Source organism: Nothobranchius furzeri, chromosome 10, assembly GCF_043380555.1.
Source record: "Nothobranchius furzeri strain GRZ-AD chromosome 10, NfurGRZ-RIMD1, whole genome shotgun sequence".
Lineage (NCBI taxonomy): Eukaryota > Metazoa > Chordata > Actinopteri > Cyprinodontiformes > Nothobranchiidae > Nothobranchius > Nothobranchius furzeri.
The window spans coordinates 41019483-41039951 of NC_091750.1; the positions used below are offsets into that span (position 1 = coordinate 41019483).

A 20469-nucleotide genomic window follows, 5' to 3' on the forward strand; every position below is an offset into this window, starting at 1 on the left:
TTAATGATGAATCTATATGTTTAACGACCTATGAGGTGCATGATGCTATTCACAAACTAGCTGATAATAAGGCTTGTGGTCTGGATCACATTAGTGCAGAGCATTTGAAATATGCTAGCCAAAGACTAGCTCCCCTTTTAGCTCTATGTTTTACAGGGTTTATGATTCATGGCATACTACCAGACTCAATGATGGCAATTCTGCTTGTTCCAGTCATTAAGAACAAATCTGGGAAGGTGACCAGCATGGATAATTATAGGCCAATTGCACTAGCCAGTGTTTTGTCTAAAGTTCTTGAAAAACTTAAATTTGATAGAGTCACTGTGTACCTCAGTTCCTTGGATAATCAGTTTGGCTTTAAGCCAAAACATGGTACTGACATGTATATACGCACTTAAAGAAATGGTCGACTGGTATAGAAATAGAAATTCTTCTGTCCTTATGTGTTTTATTGATGCCTCTAAGGCGTTTGATCGTGTAAACCACAGAAAACTTTTTATTAAGTTAAAGCTACGGGGGGTCCCTGCGTTTATTGTGAGAATCCTTTCTCACTGGTATGCTCATCAGATGATACAGGTTAAATGGGGTGCCAGCATCTCTGCACCATTTGGCGTTAGTAATGGTGTTAGGCAGGGTGGAATTCTGTCTCCTATCTTATTTAATTTGTATGTTGACGATCTGTCTGTGCAGCTGAGAGCCTGTAACACAGGATGCTTGATGGGTACAACTTTGATCAACCATCTGATGTATGCTGATGATCTGGTGGTCTTTAGTCCAAGTAGTGCTGGTTTACAGCAGCTCCTAAATATCTGCTCAGAATTAGAGCTGAAACGATTCCTCGAGTACCTCGAATAATTCGAGTACAAAAAATCCTCGAGTCAAATTCTCTGCCTTGAGGATTCGTTTAATTCATATTTAATTAATTCGTGGCTTTGCAATCGCCCGGGGTCATGTTTCACCCGGACCGAAATAAGTGACGCACATGCCCACTGGACTGAATGCACACGCGAATAGCGAATATAACTTAACTTTCTCTTAACAACGTGGACCCCGGTGGAGTGCGAAAAAGACAGAAAAAGTCAAAGTTTTGGGACCATCTTTCACGTCGTAAGACGGAAAACGTAGTCCAGTATAAATACTGCAAAATGGATTTAGCCCACCACACCACCACGTCCTCCGTGCTGCACCACCTGTAAATGTCACTTCTGCAAGCGGACTCAGAGCCTCTACAAGATAATGCTTTTTAGCCTGTTTTTCTATATATTCTGCGGACACTGCGACTTTTTTGTTTGTAGCGCTCAGTTTCAGCTCACACCGTACATCTGGTAGCAACACGTCGGACTTAAAATGTGCTAAAAATAGCAGTTTTTACACAATATGTCGGACTTTCTATTGTGTTATTGATGTCTGTTGTCCCTCGGGGTTTCTGCAGGAGGACACGGGTATTTATGAGTGGCGGAGGAAAACGAAAGAAAGTAAATAAATGTTTTGTGATCAGTATAATTTGACAAAACCACAGCAAACATGCTTTTGGCAATCCTTGTTAGTGTGAGAAAAAAAAGTGTAGAAATTAAAACGGACGTGTGTTAATAGGGAAACAGCCGGCGAGCTGTTTGCGCCGTGAGCGGTTCTGGTTCTGTTTGGGCCGCAGCCGCTCGCAGCGTTATCCTCCTAGTTTTTGTCTGGCTTGCAGACTAGCAGATTCTCACACGAGGGGAAAATCGGCTCAGGTTGTTTACTTATTTTTTGCACACGCATTTGTTTACTGTGAAGTGAAGTTGAAGTGCTGAAGTTTTGCAAACTAATTTTGAATAAAACTTGAAGAATAACTGGCAATTGCTTGCTCATTTTAAGAGGTCTTTCATAATTATAACATGCTATTTGATATCAAATCACTTTTATTGTCACGTCTAGGGCTGCAACAACAAATCGATAAATTCGATGAAAATCGATTACTAAAAGCGTTGGCAACGAATTGCGTCATCGATTCGTTGTGTCGCACAACTCTTCCAAAAGCCCCCCCCCCCCCCCCCCCCTTCCCGCCCGCCGTTGCGCGCAGACCAGAGCAAGTCAGATCAGCGCGAGGGAGAGCCGCAGATCAGCGTGAGGGAGAGCCGCAGATCAGCGTGAGGGAGAGCCGGTACCGGCAGATCAGCGCGAGGGAGAGCCGGCAGACTTGCGCTGCTGAGAACCGGTTCCGCATTGTCGCGCAGCGATCCAGGCAGCTGCTTCCAGCGCACGGTCCATTCTCAAAGTGGCGCAACCAAAAAACTATAATTAGCACACGATCGTTCATGTCCGCACATGTTCTCTATTTTCTGTCTTATTTGTGCCTGAAGCGCGCTACTGCGGAGCTCATCACCTGTGCTGTGGTGATGTCACCTCATGCAGCATCGAAAACGCGCTCTGCGCTTTTCGGTCAGGAGATCCCTTTCATCTGCTCAAAAGTAACTGATGAGGTGAAAAGGTAAGAATCCAGGCAACAGATTTTCTGGAGAATTATGAGGAGATGCAGGAAGATGAGAGACAGACAGGACAGGAAAATAGTTCAATAAAAACAAGAAAACAAAACAAAGTGTTGAAAAGTCAAATGTAGGTAGATTTATCTCCACTACAAGTTTTTACCTGTATAAAACAATAAGTTACACACATGTCATATTTATACATCTGATACAATTCAGATCACCTTCAAAACTCAGTCACACACCCAGGGCCGTTTCAAGACATTTTGGTGGCCAAGGCAAAATGCCCCCCCCCCCCCCCCCCCCCCCAATAACTGGGCTCCCCAGAAGCCTCTGTGTAATCCATACCCTCTCCAGTAGTGTTAGTTATATGGTGTTTATAAAAGCCCCTCAGACATTACTGACATGTTCTAATATTATCAGATGAAAAACTAAATTATCAGACATGCTGTCTCATCTGCTTCTTTTAAAAACTTGCTAAAAGTAACAAAACCATCTGAAAGCCACTATTTGTGGATTCTCTGAAAGTTTCCATGGAGTGTGTGACAACTTATTTTTTCATTGATCCTATCGTCTAATCTCACAGCTGAAACAAGCATCCTTAATAATCTGTGCACAGGAAGCTTACCGATGCTGTAGTAAAACAAAAGGTATAATAATTTATTATTAATAAAACCTTGTTGCAGCACTAAAGCAGAAAAATTAGATTTTGCATTAAATATGCAAAATATTTACATATGAATTGTTTTAGAGCCCTTTTATTGGCAGAATCTGATATTAATTTAGTTCTTACAAAAAATGGGTCCCAACATGGTTTGTGTGGCGTTGCCATAGTGTGACGTCATAGGCACAGATCCCCTGTCCTCTTGTTTGGAAATGGAAATATGATCACCCTACATTAAACAAACTGTCCACCCGGGCTTTTGCGCTGCACAGAGACGCTTCGCTGCCTATGACTCTGAACGTCAGTTGAGAGTCAGTCTCATGCAGACTGACCAATGAAGAGAGGGCCTCAAGTTAAGACCCTCTCCTCATTGGTCAGTCCACACGAGGTGGGTCAAAGGTTACTCTGGGCGGGTTACGTGTTGTCAGGCATTCAAGTATTGAGTATATTTACTGCATATTACAGTAAAATATTCTGTATGTGACCATATTATGGTGATCCTTGGGTCGTGATGATGGAGCCCTTGAATATTGTTGCCCAGGGTACAACAAAGTGTTAATCTGGCCCTGGTTCCGCCGTCACATTCCTGCAGAAACTGGTTGATCACACCGGGGCTAGACTACTAGCATGTGGTTTTACAACCACAATGTCCTCAGAAGCAAAAACGCTTTTAAAAGGGAGGGAGGAGTCCTAACTGTTGCTGCAGGCGTGTTGTGTGAGAGGGCAGTTATATACTGGTTAATATATTTTTGGGTTCAGTTGCTTTCATGTGGCCTAATGTGAGTCTATTTGGGATCATTGGAATGATCAGCAGCATTTCTTGATGTGACTTTATGGCAGTTGCCCAGGGCATCATCGCAAGGAGGATGGCATTCATTTACTTTTGTTTTATTTGGTATTTTTTCAGTCAGTTTTGGTAATAGTGATCAATTTTGATTAATTCACAGCCTATGTTTAATTACATTTAAAATAAATGTTAACAGATGAGATCAAACAAAACAGATGAGAATTGCCCTTAAGCTGTTTAACTTGGACCAAGCATTTTAGGTCACAGATAGATGTAGCTTAGGGTCTCTGTCTATACACCTTATAAGACAATTTAGGTGATGGCATGTTGTTTTTCTGCTATTGAACTGTTTTCTAATAATGTTGTGTTAAATAAAGTGAAGGAAGGAGAGAAATAACGTTTCCCTAGCAGTTTTTAAAAATTTCCCCATGTAATCCGATTAATCGATTAATCGTGTCGAGACCCCATCCGATTAATCGATTATCCAAATAATCGTTTGTTGCAGCCCTAGTCACGTCACGTGTGCAGGTACACTGGTACAGTACATGCAAGTGAAATTCTTGTGTGCGAGCTTCACAGCAACAGAGTTGTGCAAAAATACAGTAATGTAAAAACAAGTAAAATATAAAAATGGCTAATCTAAGTATACAAATGAATAAAGTAAACAATAAGATAAGAGATATAAAATGTACAGAGGTTGGTATGTGCAAAACAGTGGCATTAATGTACAGTATGGACTGTGTAATGTTGGAACTTGGTGGAGCTCGCGACGAGGCAGCCATACTCGACGCCATCTTGGCTCATCAATATATGATATAATTAATGGTTTACAAACACAAAAGGGTAATTTATTAGAGTACTCGATTAATCGAAAAAAATATTCGATAGAGTACTCGATTACAAAAATATTCGATAGCTGCAGCCCTACTCAGAATATGGTGTGCAGTACGATATTCAGTATAATGCTGTTAAAAGTGCTATCTTGATATGTAGAACCAAGCAAGATAGAAAGCTAAACTTTCCTGTGTTCAGACTGTCTAATAGTGATATTAATGTGTGTGAGAAGGTGAAATACCTTGGACACTTTATAACCGATCAAATGCGTGATGATGCTGACATCCACAGACAGTGCTGTAAGCTGTATGCACAGGCTAATATTATAGCTCGTAAGTTTGGTTTTTGTTCACCTCCAGTTAAGTTGGCTTTATTTAAAGCATATTGTACTCCACTTTACACAGCCCAACTGTGGTCATCCTACAATCAAAGCAGCATGAATAAGCTGCAAGTTGCATACAATGATGCCTTAAGGATCATACTTAAAATACCCAGAGGGGGCAGTGCCAGTCAGATGTTTGTAACAGCAGGCATTTGTACTTTTAAAGCACTTTTAAGAAAACTCATATTCACTTTTATAGGCCGACTGGATAGCTCTGCCAACAGTATAATTTCAGCAATCACTGATCCTACTGTGAGCAGTTGTCGCTATTTGTCCAGTATAAGGAAACACTGGTTGAAGTGTTTGTGTGGTTAACCTTGTGTGGAACAGTTTATAGTAAAGTTTTTAATTACATTTAGATTTGTATTCAATTTTATGCTGTTATCTTTTTATTTCTATTTATCTATTTTGTTTCATTGATCTGTTGTTTTATATGTATTTTATCTGGACCTAAGAGTCTGTCAATAAAGATTATCTATCTATCTATCCATCCATCCATCCATCCATCCATCCATCCATCCATCCATCCATCCATCCATCCATCCATCCATCCATCCATCCATCCATCCATCCATCCATCCATCCATCCATCCATCCATCCATCCATCCATCCATCCATCCATCCATCCATCCATCCATCCATCCATCCATCCATCCATCCATCCATCCAATCTCTCTGAGGACACGGTGCTAGTGCACTCTCCTACAGCACCTTGACACGACTTCAAAAAATGTTATGCAACATTTTGTGAACATCAATTTATTTGCGTTTATTTGTTATAAATGCCACTGTATAATTCTTGTTGTCAGTATTTGCCAGATATTGGTATTTGGGTCTGTACTGGGTTAGACTTAAATGAGTTAAACCAAGGGCTATAGCCCTAGGGTCATAGACTATGAGCTATAAGTATATTGGTTTTTTTATACTGGGAATCAGGATTTATTTTAGTGATCATCTTGTTTCTTATTTATTTTTGTCCTGATTGTGCCCTGAGCAATTTTATGACTGAATAAAAACAAATAAAATCAACATAAATAGAAAAATCGTCCTAAATAATCGTGATCTCAATTTCAGTCACCATAATCGTGATTATTATTTTTGCCATAATCGAGCAGCCCTAGGCGGAGTTCAAACATCTGTCGAGACTGAGATCGCAAGCTTAGGATGAAAAGTTAGCCAAATTTTTATTTTATGTCAGACACAAAACATCTCACTGAGAAAGTCAAATGTTTTGTCATCCGTGACTGAAGAAGTACAAAGATACACAGCAAGGGTTTTTATTCGTGGATGGACATGACAAAAAATGTGGGTTTAGAGGTGGTGACCATAGGAAGAGGTGGAGGAGAATGAGAGACAAATTATTCTGTATTAAAAAGTCCCTGAAATACATAAATACAATAGTGTGTCACAAAAAATAAACAACCTAAAAACCACAGGAACAACTCTTGGAGCTGATGTGTGTTTTGCTTTGAGTCGCTCAGTTGCATTTTTCTGGCTTAAAACTCCTGTTGGCTCCTAGTTCCGTGTTAACTCTGTTACTTTGGGGCTAGCTTGTGGCTACATTAGTTCAGAGTTTGATTGGTGTCAATCATTTGATGATCATTTTTGGGTTTTGCTGACATAACATGAATTACAGCCATGATTGTGGAGGTGGGAACCGCCCATTTGGCTTACAATTTGTTTCACAGAAAGCTATTGGTGGGGGTTGGCCATCTTTTTTTATAGAAATTGTATGTGGAGTGGTTGGATTAAGGAGCACTTGTTGAGGCAGGGTTGCGTTCATATGGACTAGGGCTGCACGATATTAGGAAAACCTGCGATATTCGATAACAGTGCTTAATATTGCGATATCGATATTACCCGCGATAAATTAACAAGTACTAAAGTATGCAGTGTTGATGTCGTCTGGCGTGTGATGTCTGCTCTGGGTTTAAAGCTAACAAAAACTAATGCATGAATTCCATTACAACATAACATTTTTATTGCAAAAATATGCACCTGCACCTGCTACTGTATTAGCAGCAAAACAACAAACTGCATGCATGCAGTTTCTCAGTGACTTTAAAACATCACCTCCACCATAAAACTTTCTGATGCTCCAAATACAGAAAAACATCCCTTACCAGGGTTTTTTGAATAAATAGAAAAATCAGAAAATAAGTTTAAATGTTAAATAATAGTTAACATCACTTAAATGCAACAGCAAATTCTCTCATTGCTACTGAACATTTTCTCCACTTATGTGGTTATGATATAAGGCTGTTGCTGCAACTGGGAAGTGAACTGTGCTGGGCCAAACTAGGAGAATATTAAGATTTTTTGAGGGAAAGAAAACAATTGTCTACCTTTCAGAAGAGGAACTGGCAAAAAACTACATGGAAAATATGTGAAAACATTTGGTTTTAACCCCAAATTGAACAAGTTTACCTAGATCTTAAAAAGCAGCTAAGATGATGAAACTGCAACTATGATTCTGATAACAAGCAATCAAATTGAACTAAGATAACCGGCTAGCAGAGCTTCTGACTGACAGTTTATGTGCAGCAGCAAATCAACTATCCTGATTACAGGGTATCCGCGGAGTCTTGAAAAGTATTAAAAGTTGATAAATCAATTTTGGAAAAATTAAGACCCTTAAAAAGTATTAAAAAGTCTTATCACGGCTTTATAAAGTCTTAAATTTAGAGATTTTTTATAGCCAACAGTTTATTTTTTTAGTTTTTTTTTTTAACGAACCAAGGGAGCATAAAAAGATAAAAAATATATACTACGCTGTTTTGGGTGCGTTAGTAATTTTTCTCTCAGAGCACCAGGGCGGATGGGGTGGAAGCTCAAAGGTTCAAAGAATGCTCTGGTGTTCCCGGTGCATATTACAAAAGCACCTAAATGTTAAGACGGAAGAGAATGTTGGTGAACGTGAACGCACAACGAGATGGGAAAGTGCAGGTTTGCAGCGTCCTGGCTGGATATGCCAAATTTCAAAGAATGGCTGCAGCCAGTCGAGGGGAACGTGAGGGAGGCATACTGTTTGCTATGCAAGAAGAAAATAAGTATCGCGTCAATGGTCATAAACTCTTTAAAGTCCCACATGTGTTGTGCTAGCCACAAAGCTGCTGCTAGCCACCGAGAGCGGCAGCTATCGATCGCTAGCTTCTGTGGAAATCGGGTTGAACCACCACGACATAGCCCCAATGTCGCTCCACCATCGACACTCGCACCTAAATCCACAGTTGTCTCTGCTTCCTCATCTGCTGCAGCCGATATCAGAGTGGCTCTGGGCAGCACAGCGACGCTGCATGCTGAGGTGTTATGGTGTCTCCACACAGTAGAAAAACACCATTCCCTGAAGTCAAATGAGAACTTGGCTGAAAATTTCAGGGCTATGTTTCCAGATTCAGACATAGCGAAGTTGTTCACTTGTGGCAAGGACAAAACTGGATACATCATGCGATTTGGGTTAGCACCACACTTCATGCAGGAGCTCGTGGACACCATCAACAACGCTGGCCAGTTTGTGATAATGTTTGACGAGTCGCTCAACCAGTCAACAAAAACCAAACAGCTGGATGTCCACATTCGATTCTGGGAGGATGACTGTGTCCAATCCAGGTACCTCCTGCTTAGTAATATTATATATTATATATATATTGGGGCTGGGGAGAAATCCACACCCTACATTAATGATATCAATGGCTCCCTACTCTATGTAATATATGTATTTATATAATTTTCAATCTGTTATGTGTGTGTTTTGATGAGCGTCATTTTAACAAAGATCCCTTCTGGCTAGGTACTTTGACTCTCAATTCTTGGGACATGGAAAAGCAGTTGACCTGTTGCATCACATCAAAGTAAGTTAACTTAAATCAAATTAAAAAAAATTTTGTCATATACACAGTCATACACCGTACGAAATGCAGTGAAATGCCTTACTTACTAGCTTTTCATCTTCACTTTTTGATATATGGACAGCTGTTTTAAGTTTAACTACATTAAGGACCTTGTACAATGTTCAGCATAAATGTAACCATTTGATGCATTGTACTAGATTTATCTAAAAGCTAATTTGCATCTACAGTCCTGTATATCACAGAAATAAAACATTACAGATACAGAAATAGATTAACCCTTACCTCACATTAGAGCATTTTTTTGTGCTGACACGTGTATTTTTGTGAATAACTTTGGCTATGTTAATGCAATTTATCTAATTTTTATGGAGGATGTGTATTTTGGAAGGAATTACAAAAAAAAGTTTGAAAAAATATTCAACCTACTTTATTAAAACGTGGAAATCATTTTGTACAGTTAAGCACATTGAAGCATTTTTTTGTGCCACTGACTTTCATGTAAATCATATATTTTTAATTAGCATAAATATTGGCATAATTAAAAAAAATTATGATTGTGCCCGTGTTTACAGTCTCATCACAAATGTAAGAAGCAGTTTTTACTGTTTTTCACTACATGGCATACTTTCTCCATATATAGCAGGGCAATGGCTGACCCAGCATTTAAACTGAATGATTTAGCTGTATTTCTTTACCTCTGACTGCCCATTATAATACATATTTTGCAAAAAAATGGTTTGTGTGTTATTTAGAGATGCCATACAATAGTTTGCATGTGTGTGTTCTGAATTTTTGGTATTTGTGCTTTTTCAGTGTTCTTTCAAAAAATAAGCCTGACTGAATGTACAAAATTAGCTTATTCTGCAAAATAGCATTTTGACATGTGTTCCTTTGTGTGTGATTGTGCAGGCATGCGTGTATGTAGGTATCAAAGCACTTTACAGATCTTCAAAGGACAGATCTGTGATCATTATCTGGAGTGGTTGAGCAGGTGTGGGCAATGGGAGTGTAGGGGGGGGGGGGCACAGGTTCTCACACTCTGTTGACTTCATGAATATTCATCAAAGGCATGCTATATATCAAAAATCAAAGGATTTTCTACTAAATTTCAGATACTCATTCACAATTTTACTTTTGCAAAATGTTATTTCAATAAGTACAAAGCATTTGCACGGATGAAAGCTAAGATGAAGGCTGAAAAACTTCAAAGGCGTACATTTGTTTTGCAAAACAAATTCCTGCAGAATCGAATTTTGTTTACATTCAGTAGGGGCAGCTTACACAGGTGCACCAATTGACTAAAAGTACATTTATGAGACTCAGATCAGGATTCATTTCTTTGAACCGCAACCATGAGAAGAAGATTCAACGTGAATGAAGCCCTGGAGGTGTTTCAGCAGCTTGAGGAAGAGGGAGAGTCAGCCTCATCCTCATCCACGGATGACAGCTCTTGTTCGGATGAAGAGGCTGAAGATCAGGCCTTTACCCCAGGGCCTGATTCAGGGGAAGAAATGGAAGAAGGTTCAGATGAGGAGGTGGTTGCTGCAGAGGAGAGATGGGACCATCCTTTGTGACAATCAAAGAGCGGGATCGCCTGGTCCCCGACACCCGACACCAGGATTCCCTTTCGGGCTCCAGACGTCCGCCATTTTGGGATCACCCGCCTCGCTGTCAGCTACATCCAAACTATTGAGGACAGCTTCGATTTTTTTTTAACTACAACAATCCTAGATATAATAATAAAATACACCAATATAGAGGGAAGAAGAAAATATGACGATTGGACAGACGTTGACCGCGTGGAACTCCGGGCATTGTTTGGGTTGCTCATCCTCGCTGGTGTGCACCGTTCCCGTGGGGAATCATCTGCCAGCCTCTGGGGGGAGGAAACGGGGAGGCCGATATTCAGAGCCACGATGAGTTTTGGAAGGTTCTACATGCTGACTGCAACATTGCGCTTTGATGACCGCTTGACCAGGGCAGCCCGCCGGTTGGTGCAGCAGGACAAGCTCGCTCCCCTGCGGGAAGTGTGGGACCTCTGGGCGGCCCGGCTCCCTCTCGCCTACAACCCCGGTGAAGATGTCTGCGTTGATGAGCAGCTCGTCGGATTCAGAGGTCGCTGCAACTTCAAGCAGTACATGCCCTCAAAACCGGCAAAATATGGCATCAAGCTGTGGGTGGTGTGCGATGTGGCCACTTCTTATGCCTGGTGGATTATTCCCTATCTGGGCAAGACGACTCGAGACGCCCCGGCAGAAAGGGGGCAAGGGAAGCGGGTGGTGGAACTCACCGAGGGACTGAGCGGCCGCACTGTCACCACGGACAATTTTTTCACCTCGCTGGTTCTTGGAGAGGAGCTGTTAAAAAAAAATCTGTCTTGTGGGAACAGTTAGGCGCAACAAGCCAGAGTTGCCCCCACAGCTGCTCCAGATGAAAAGCAGAGCGGTTCTGTCCTCCCTGATCGGCTTCACCTCCACCGCCACCGCGGTGAGCTACATTCCAAAGCGCCGGCGGAACGTTCTGCTCCTCAGCACCAAACACCATCAGGTTCAGATCCAGGAGGGACCGCAGCAGAAGCCGACCGTAATCATCGATTACAACCGCTGCAAAGGGTCAGTTGACAACTTGTACAAGGTAATTTATTTATTTTATTTTGTTTTATTATAATTCACCAACCTAATTGCATATGCAATTTATTTATTCATTTATTTTTATTCCAGCTCGTTGCAACATACAGCTGCCGCCGCAAGACCAGACGTTGGCCCATGTCGCTCTTCTGCAACATGTTAGATGTGAGCGCCTACAATGCCCTGGTCCTGTGGCTGTCTGTGGAACCGGCCTGGAACCAACAGAAGAGGAGCATCCGTCGAAGGCTGTTCTTGCAGGAGCTTGGGACCTCCATGGTGAGACGAGCCCAGGCGAGGCGCACTCGCTTGCCGCGGTCCAGCAGCGCTGCAGCTCTGTTGGAGGTGCAGCAGCAAGTGGAGCCAGGTCCAGCCCAGGAGCAGACAAAGAAAAGATGCCACCTTTGCAGAGGGAAGAGGAGCGTGCATGCATGCTTTTGCCATGCATGTGGACAGGCTGTGTGCAAGGAGCACTCAACAGTTGTGTGCTCAGCTTGCAGCTGTTAGCTCACTCCCCTCTGTGTTTCTCTCTCTTTCTCTCTCTCTCTCTCTCTCTCTCTCTCTCTCTCTCTCTCTCTCTTCACACACACACACACACACACACACACACACACACACACACACACACACACACACACACACACACACACACACACTTTTTCTTTGTTCGTGTGCTTTAATAAAGTGTTCAACTGGTCATCTTTGTAAGTGCATTTTTTTGTGCTCTAATGACTTTAACGTGAGTATTTTAGAAAATATGACATTACACAAAAACTACAAAGTGAGCAAAAAATATTTTTATGCCTATTTGTGACACTCCAAGGCTGTGACAACTTACCCACAAAAAAAGGTAATCTGGACATAACACACAAAAAATGATTTGATTTTTTCATTTTTTGTACAGTTTTCAAACTTCGGGTTTTGCTAATAAACCTGGCAATAAAGGGGTTAAATCTGAGAAACACACACATATTTTATTATATTTTGTTAGGGCTGAAGCCAAGGATGAAATTCATGTAAAAAAATTGGGACTTATGAAATATTATATAATATTTCTATGGGAAGCTTTCTAAGTGCATTTTTTTGTGCTCTAATGACTTTAACGTGAGTATTTTAGAAAATATGACATTACACAAAAACTACAAAGTGAGCAAAAAATATTTTTATGCCTATTTGTGACACTCCAAGGCTGTGACAACTTACCCACGAGAGAGAGAGAGAGAGAGAGAGAGAGAGAGAGAGAGAGAGAGAGAGAGAGAGAGAGAGAGAGAGAGAGAGAGAGAGAGAGAGAGAGAGAGAGAGAGAGAGAGAGAGAGAGAGAGAGAGAGAGAGAGAGAGAGAGAGAGAGAGAGAGAGAGAGAGAGAGAGAGAGAGAGAGAGAGAGAGAGAGAGAGAGAGAGAGAGAGAGAGAGAGAGAGAGACTCAAAAGAGAGGATCGGAGGACGCTCCTCCAAACCGATGCTCCAGACACGCGTTATCATTTTCATAATTTGATTATTATTTCTCCTGGAAGCGCTCAGTCAGACTGCTTGTTGTAATGTAGGGAGATCCGGTCTTGGGGAGGGGGCGTGATCAATGACGGCGGCTGCAGCGTGATCGTCTGTCTCTTTTATTTAGGGACACGGAGAAGTTAAAAGGAGAGAGAAATAGAAGATAGAAGTTCTTGTTCCACTTTATTCTTTTGTTTCGTTTCTCTGTATGTCTTACACATGTGGTAGAAATGACAATAAATGACTTTGATAAACTGATGTTAAATTCAGCTTAAAGAGAAACTGGGAGGAAGCTTTGGTCAATTTGATTTAAAAGGAGACTTGTCTCCTATCTACTCCTCCAGAGACAGCATGGACATGAGGGTTACATGGTGAGGGAGACACAGGACAGGTTAGTGGAAAGGTTTGTAGTTAGCTGGTTAGTGAAGGAGATCCATCAGCCGGGTAATTTAATCCTAATCCAGCCCACAGCCTTCTGCTGGTGTTATTATCAGGAAAAATAAAACACACATCTTAAATATTATTGGAAGTGTAGAATTTGTTTTATGTTTTATTATTTTCTGCATCAAACAGAACTTGATTCATTCTCCAACATTTCAGAAACGAACCACTGGGTTCAAATGAAATTAAGTCAAACATTTCATTTGGTGTTATTTCTGACACCCTTCAACTGTGGCATAAATATTTGACTCTAGAGCTTCTCAGAGACATTAAACACTCATATATGAACCCATTATGGATTTTATTATTACATGATGTGTCCTGTAGGTTTTCAGTACTTTTGTAGATTTTATGAGTTTTTGCAAAGCGTGTTTTTCTCAGCCTGAGGCGTGGTGTTGAACGAGGAAACAGATTGTTTTACTTTGTTAAATCTTCTTAAATGTTTTGACCTAACCTGTTGTGAATGGAGAGCTTTTGAGGGATGGCAGGTTGTGCCAATTACGTTTTAGATTTAAAAAAAAAGCAATTATCTCGTCTCGTCTCGTCTTCCTCCGCTTATCCGGGTCCGGGTCGCGGGGGCAGCATCCCAACTAGGGAGCTCCAGGCCGTCCTCTCCCCGGCCTTGTCCACCAGCTCCTCCGGCAGGACCCCAAGGCGTTCCCGGACCAGATTGGAGATGTAACTTCTCCAACGTGTCCTGGGTCGACCCGGGGGCCTTCTGCCGGCAGGACATGCCCGAAACACCTCCCCAGGGAGGCGTCCAGGAGGCATCCTGACCAGATGCCCAAACCACCTCAACTGGCTCCTTTCGATCCGGAGGAGCAGCGGTTCTACTCCGAGTCCCTCCCGAATGTCCGAGCTCCTCACCCTATCTCTAAGGCTGAGCCCGGCCACCCTACGGAGGAAACTCATTTCGGCCGCTTGTATCCGCGATCTCGTTCTTTCGGTCATTACCCAAAGCTCATGACCATAGGTGAGGATTGGGACGTAGATCGACCGGTAAATCGAGAGCCTGGCTTTCTGGCTCAGCTCCCTCTTCCCCACGACAGATCGGGTCAGCGTCCGCATCACTGCAGACGCCGAACCAATCCGCCTGTCGATCTCCCGATCCCTCCTACCCTCACTCGTGAACAAGACCCCGAGATACTTAAACTCCTCCACTTGAGGTAGGACCTCTCCCCCGACCCGGAGGTGGCAAGCCACCCTTTTCCGGTCGAGAACCATGGTCTCAGATTTGGAGGTGCTGATCCTCATCCCAGCCGCTTCACATTCGGCCGCGAACCTACCCAGCAAGAGCTGAAGGTCAGAGCTGGATGAAGCTAGGAGGACCACATCATCCGCAAAAAGCAGAGACGAGATTCTCCTGCCACCAAACTCGACACACTCCACACCACGGCTGCGTCTAGAAATTCTGTCCATAAAAGTGATGAACAGAACCGGTGACAAAGGGCAGCCCTGGCGGAGTTCAACCCTCACTGGGAACAGGTCCGACTTACTACCGGCTATGCGGACCAAACTCACGCTCCTCTGGTAAAGGGACTGAATGGCCCTTAACAGAAAGCCACCCACCCCATACTCCTGGAGCGTCCCCCACAGGGTGCCCCTGGGGACACGGTCATAAGCCTTCTCCAAATCCACAAAGCACATGTGGATTGGTTGGGCAAACTCCCATGCCCCCTCCATCACCCTTGCAAGGGTATAGAGCTGGTCCACAGTTCCACGGCCAGGACGAAAACCACATTGCTCCTCCTCTATCTGAGATTCAACTATCGATCGGACCCTCCTCTCCAGTACCTTGGAGTAGACCTTTCCAGGGAGGCTGAGGAGTGTGATCCCCCTATAGTTGGAACACACCCTCAGGTCACCCTTCTTAAAGATGGGGACCACCACCCCAGTCTGCCACTCCCTAGGAACTGCCCCCGATGACCACGCAATGTTGTAGAGACGTGTCAACCATGACAGCCCTACAACATCCATAGCCTTAAGATACCCAGGACGAACCTCATCCGCCCCCGGGGCTCCGCCGCTGTGTAGTTGTTTGACTACCTCAGCAACTTCTGCCCCCGAGATCGGACAGTCCATCCCCAGGCCTCCCAGCTCTGGTTCCTCCTCGGAATGCGCATTGGTGGGATTGAGGAGCTCCTCAAAGTATTCCTTCCACCGTCCGACTATAGCCTCAGTTGACGTCAGCAGCTCCCCATCCCCACTGTAAACAGTGTGAGCGAGTTGCTGCCTTCCTCTCCTGAGGCGCCGGACAGTTTGCCAGAACCTCTTTGGAGCCGATCGATAGTCTTTCTCCATGGCCTCACCAAACTCCTCCCACGCCCGAGATTTTGCCTCGGCAACCGCCACTGCTGCACCCCGCTTGGCTATCCGGTACCTGACTGCTGCCTCCGGAGACCCACAGACCAGCCACGCCCTGTAGGCCTCCTTCTTCAGCCTGACGGCTCCCCGAACCTCTGGTGTCCACCAGCGGGTACGGGGGTTGCCACCACGACTGGCACCGGCCACCTTACGACCACAGCTAGCAACAGCCGCCTCGACAATCGCAGAGTGGAACAAGGCCCACTCGGACTCAATGTCCCCCACTGCTCTCGGGACGTGGTCAAAGCTCTGCCGGAGGTGGGAGTTGAAGACCGTCTTGACAGGTTCTTCTGCCAGGCGTTCCCAGCAGACCCTCACTATGCGTTTGGGTCTGCCAGGTCTACGCGGCATGTTCCCTTGCCATCTGATCCAACTCACCACCAGGTGGTGATCAGTTGACAGCTCCGCCCCTCTCTTCACTCGGGTGTCCAAAACATACGGTCGCAGGTCAGATGATACGACTACAAAATCTATCATCGACCTGTGACCTAGGCTGCCCTGGTACCAAGTGTACCGGTGGGCATCCTTATGTTCGAACATGGTGTTCGTTATGGCCAAACTGCGGCTTGCACAGAAGTCCAATAACAAAACACCGCTCGAGTTCTGATCAGGTGGGCCGTTCCTCCCAATCACACCCCTCCAGGTCAAGCTGTCATTGCCCACGTGAGCATTGAAGTCCCCCAGCAGGACAATGGAGTCCCCTGATGGAGCACTATCTAGCACTCGTCCCAGGGACTCCAAAAAGGGTGGGTACTCTGAACTGATATTTGGCCCATAAGCACAAACAACAGTCAGGACCCGTTCCCCGACCCGAAGGCGCAAGGAAGCTACCCTCTTGTCCCCCGGGGTAAACCCCAACACACAGGCAGAGAGTCTCGGGGCTAACAAAAAGCCAACCCCAGCCCTCCGCCTCTCACCCGGAGCAACTCCAGCAAAGTAGAGTGTCCAACCCCTCTCCAGGTCTCGGGTTCCAGAGCCAATGCAATGTGTCGAGGTGAGTCCGACTATATCTAGCCGGTACCGCTCAACCTCTGCCACAAGCTCCGGCTCCTTCCCCGCCAGCGAGGTGACGTTCCATGTCCCAAAAACTAGTTTCCTTGTCCGGGGATTGGACCGCCAAGGCTCCCGCCTTGGTCTGCCACCCGATTCACATTGCACCGGACCCTTCATGTTCCTCCTGCGGGTGGTGGGTCCACAGTTGGACGAGCCCATGTATCCGGTTCGGGCTGGGCCCGGCCGGGCCCCATGGGCGAAAGCCCGGCCACCAGGCGCTCGCTCACGGGCCCCAACCCCAGGCCTGGCTCCAGGGTGGGACCCCGGTAACCCTCTGGGCCGGGTACTCCGACTCTTCGTTTTCACCACCATGAAAGATCCTTCCATATGCAATTATCTGACATCTTCTATTTATCGATGAAAACCAATCAATATGAAATAATCGTGATGCATCAGGATATCGAATCGAATTGGATCGTTGACCCAATAATCTTAATCGAATCGGGAGACAAGTGAAGATTCACACCTCTATACAGCATACTGCTTACCTTTTTATATGTACATATGCTGTGCTTTGTTTTTGTCCATTGAAAGATGAATGAATGACTTAAAATAAATTTAACCTATTTGGGTTTTTTATTTTACTTATTCCAGGTGATGTAATCATACAACAGTTCCAGAGCTTTCTCTCTCTTGAGGCAAAAGTTGAAAGATTCTACTCTTTCCAGCCACTGAAGGAGCGACTTGATGTCTTCCTGCATTCAGCCCTCAGCCATACTTATCCAGAGCTATCGAAGTTTACTCAGAGCCTTCTACTTCTTTCCCACGGACAAGCCACGGTGGAAAGAGGGTTTTCCATCAACAAGGAAGTTGAAACATGCAACATCCTTGAAAAGTCAATGGAAGGTTTGAGGCTGTTATGTGACAAGATCAATGTCTGTGGGGGTGCTTTGAAGGTACCTCTCACAAAGGAGCTCATGGCTTCAGTAGCCTGTGCAAGGTCAAGATACAGGAGTTACCTGGAAGAAGAACGAAAGAAGAAACTGAGTGCCACACAGGACCTAAAAAGAAAAGCAGTGCAAGAGGACATACAAGACCTGAAAAGGAAACGAACGGTTCTAACAGAGGTGTGCGACTCCCTCGAAAAAGATGCTGATACGTTTGTTGAGCAGGCAGAGGGGAAATCTGGGACATTAATGGCACAACTGATCACGAAGTCCAACATCCTTAGAAGACGTAGTAAAGAAAAACGGAACAAATTGGTCCAAACTGAGAAGCTGCTGGAAACAAAATCAGAAGAACTGAGGCACATGTGAGCTTGATTGTTGTTGTGGATGGAGCAAAGTATTTTCGTTTTTTAATAAACTTTGCTTTGATTTACTGTCCCAGCCTGTTGGGTTTTTTAGTGTCAGAGTGGTATAGTCTTTATCACAAATTAAATATTTTAAAAGTATCACTGATGATGAATGGTTACAGCTTAAAATGGCGGAGAGGTATTAAAAAATATTGAGAAGGTCTTGAAAAAGTCTTAAAAAGGTAGTAAATTTAACTTCAAAATTCCTGCATATACCCTGGATTAACAAGGTTATAAAAGCTCATAAATGAAAAATCACTGATTTGTGGGTTAACTTTTCCAGGCCCTCTTTAGCAGGGTGGGACTGGGAGGAGAGTTCTGTAGCCTTTTAGCTGGAAGCTAACCAGAGCCTGGGGCTAACACTAGCGACATGAAGGTGGGTTGGTTCACTGGCACATGTCCGAGTCAGTCCGGTAAAAATGATTAACGACACCAAGCGGAGTCACGTTCACGTTTGAAAGCAAAGCTGAATCCAGAAACATCAGCACAAAGTGCGTTCGTTGCTCTGAGCCGGCACGATGAACAAGGGAACAGTGCCGCAAACTCTGTCGGGTGTTGCTTTCCAAAAGGGTCTATGTAGGGGACGGGCGTATTACGTGAACGGAACCATCTGATTGGCCGCATATCAAAAGGACTACATTTGATTGGTCAAATAATACTTCCGCGTAAAAAACATAGCTGGTTTACAAAAAGTTGATGTATGACACGGATGGAAATGTTTGAACCAAACATTCATCGCTGTTTTTGCCGTGTTTTGCGATGGGCCTATCGCACGTCCTGTTATCACAATGACGATAATTGTTCGATATATTGTGCAGCCCTAATATGGGCAGAAAAGCATCCTCTGTAAAATATTCTGACCAACAGTAAAATGTCTATAAATGTATTTTTTTTTGGTCAAATTACTATTAAAACACAGGCCTCCGAACTGTTTTGGACATCTGAAGTGACTAAGTTTGCTTCTTGAGCCCTTTTCTGTGGGGGAACTACTCTGGTTCTCCTGTTTCAATAAGCCAAAGGAGAGAGCAGCAGGATTTGAGGTCTTCTAGAGGGGCTAGAGCCTAATTTATACTTCTTCAATTGTTCTAGTGTATTTCATTATGTAATACAGTGTTGGTTTTCTGTGATGGTATTGGATGGATATTGATCGATATCAAACCAGATATCAGTATTGGTAGTAAAAAAAGTGGATCAGTGCATCCACAGCTGAGATGTTTTCTGCCCTCTCCTGGACATTAAATCAACACAGGCTTTACAGGCAAGAGCCAGGATAGTGAGCCCTAATAACTATTTTTTGGTGTAATTTCTGCTGCTTGGTGTAGTATTTTGATTTGCTGGTTGTGATTGTTCTTTCGAAATTGAAATTGTAGTACTAATTTCCCTCTCTCCGTCCGTTCTCCAGTCTGATGTTTCTGAACCTGTCTCCACTGCTACAGAGGTTGGTAAACTTTCCACCTTTTGACTCTTAACTTCAGTTAAAAGTGAAATGTCATAAAATTCCTTAGTAGTTTATACATTTTTCTACTTAAACATGTAAGAATATTACAGGGAATTATTCACAAGCAATATCTCAATAATGTTGGATGGAATTATATAGGCCCCTTAAATTTTTATTGTTTTAATCTGGGTAATAACGCACTCAACACAGGTAAAAAGAGCCCCTGCAGCTGCTATCAGGACCTGTGAATCCTTGATTTAAGCCAGGGGTCGGCAACCCGCGGCTCTTCCATCCATCTGATGCGGTTATCTGTGCTTGTAAAATATTGAATGGATATTTAAATAAAATGCTTTATATTTTACTGCATAAATTTTACATCTGTATGCCAATTCTAAATGTAAAGATTGTCTGCGTAAACCTGAACAGTTCCAACCCGGTCTTACTGTGAGACCGGGTTGGCGGGTCACGCTTGTGCAAAATCATATCGGCGCGTTCTGAGCTGAAAAGGATGTGAGATTCTGGGATTCTCCTCAGACAGGCTCGTGGATGTGTCGCCACATAGGGCTGTCGCGGTAACCGCAAAAATGAAATATCGCAATATGAAGAAGCCCACCGTGCTGCATCATGGGCCACCGCGATTACTGAACTTGGTTCAACTCAATGATGCATGTTGAGAAGGATGGCTGCAATGGTATCAAAACGAAACGTTACTTTGCTCCTTTGGGAGCACTTTGGTTTTCAGTACGTCAGCTGCTGCGCAGCCAGGGTCCTTAGCCGAGACAGA

General features: G+C 43.8%; 1 protein-coding gene and 1 pseudogene across 2 annotated transcripts in view; one reads left to right on the top strand and one right to left on the bottom strand.

Moving 5' to 3' along the window:
- The window catches only part of LOC107386025 (pbx/knotted 1 homeobox 2), a 340801-nt gene that overhangs the window by 146836 nt on the left and 173496 nt on the right, over positions 1-20469 (bottom strand). The window lies entirely within an intron of this gene.
- LOC139072144 (piggyBac transposable element-derived protein 4-like) lies at positions 8035-11751 on the top strand (annotated as a pseudogene).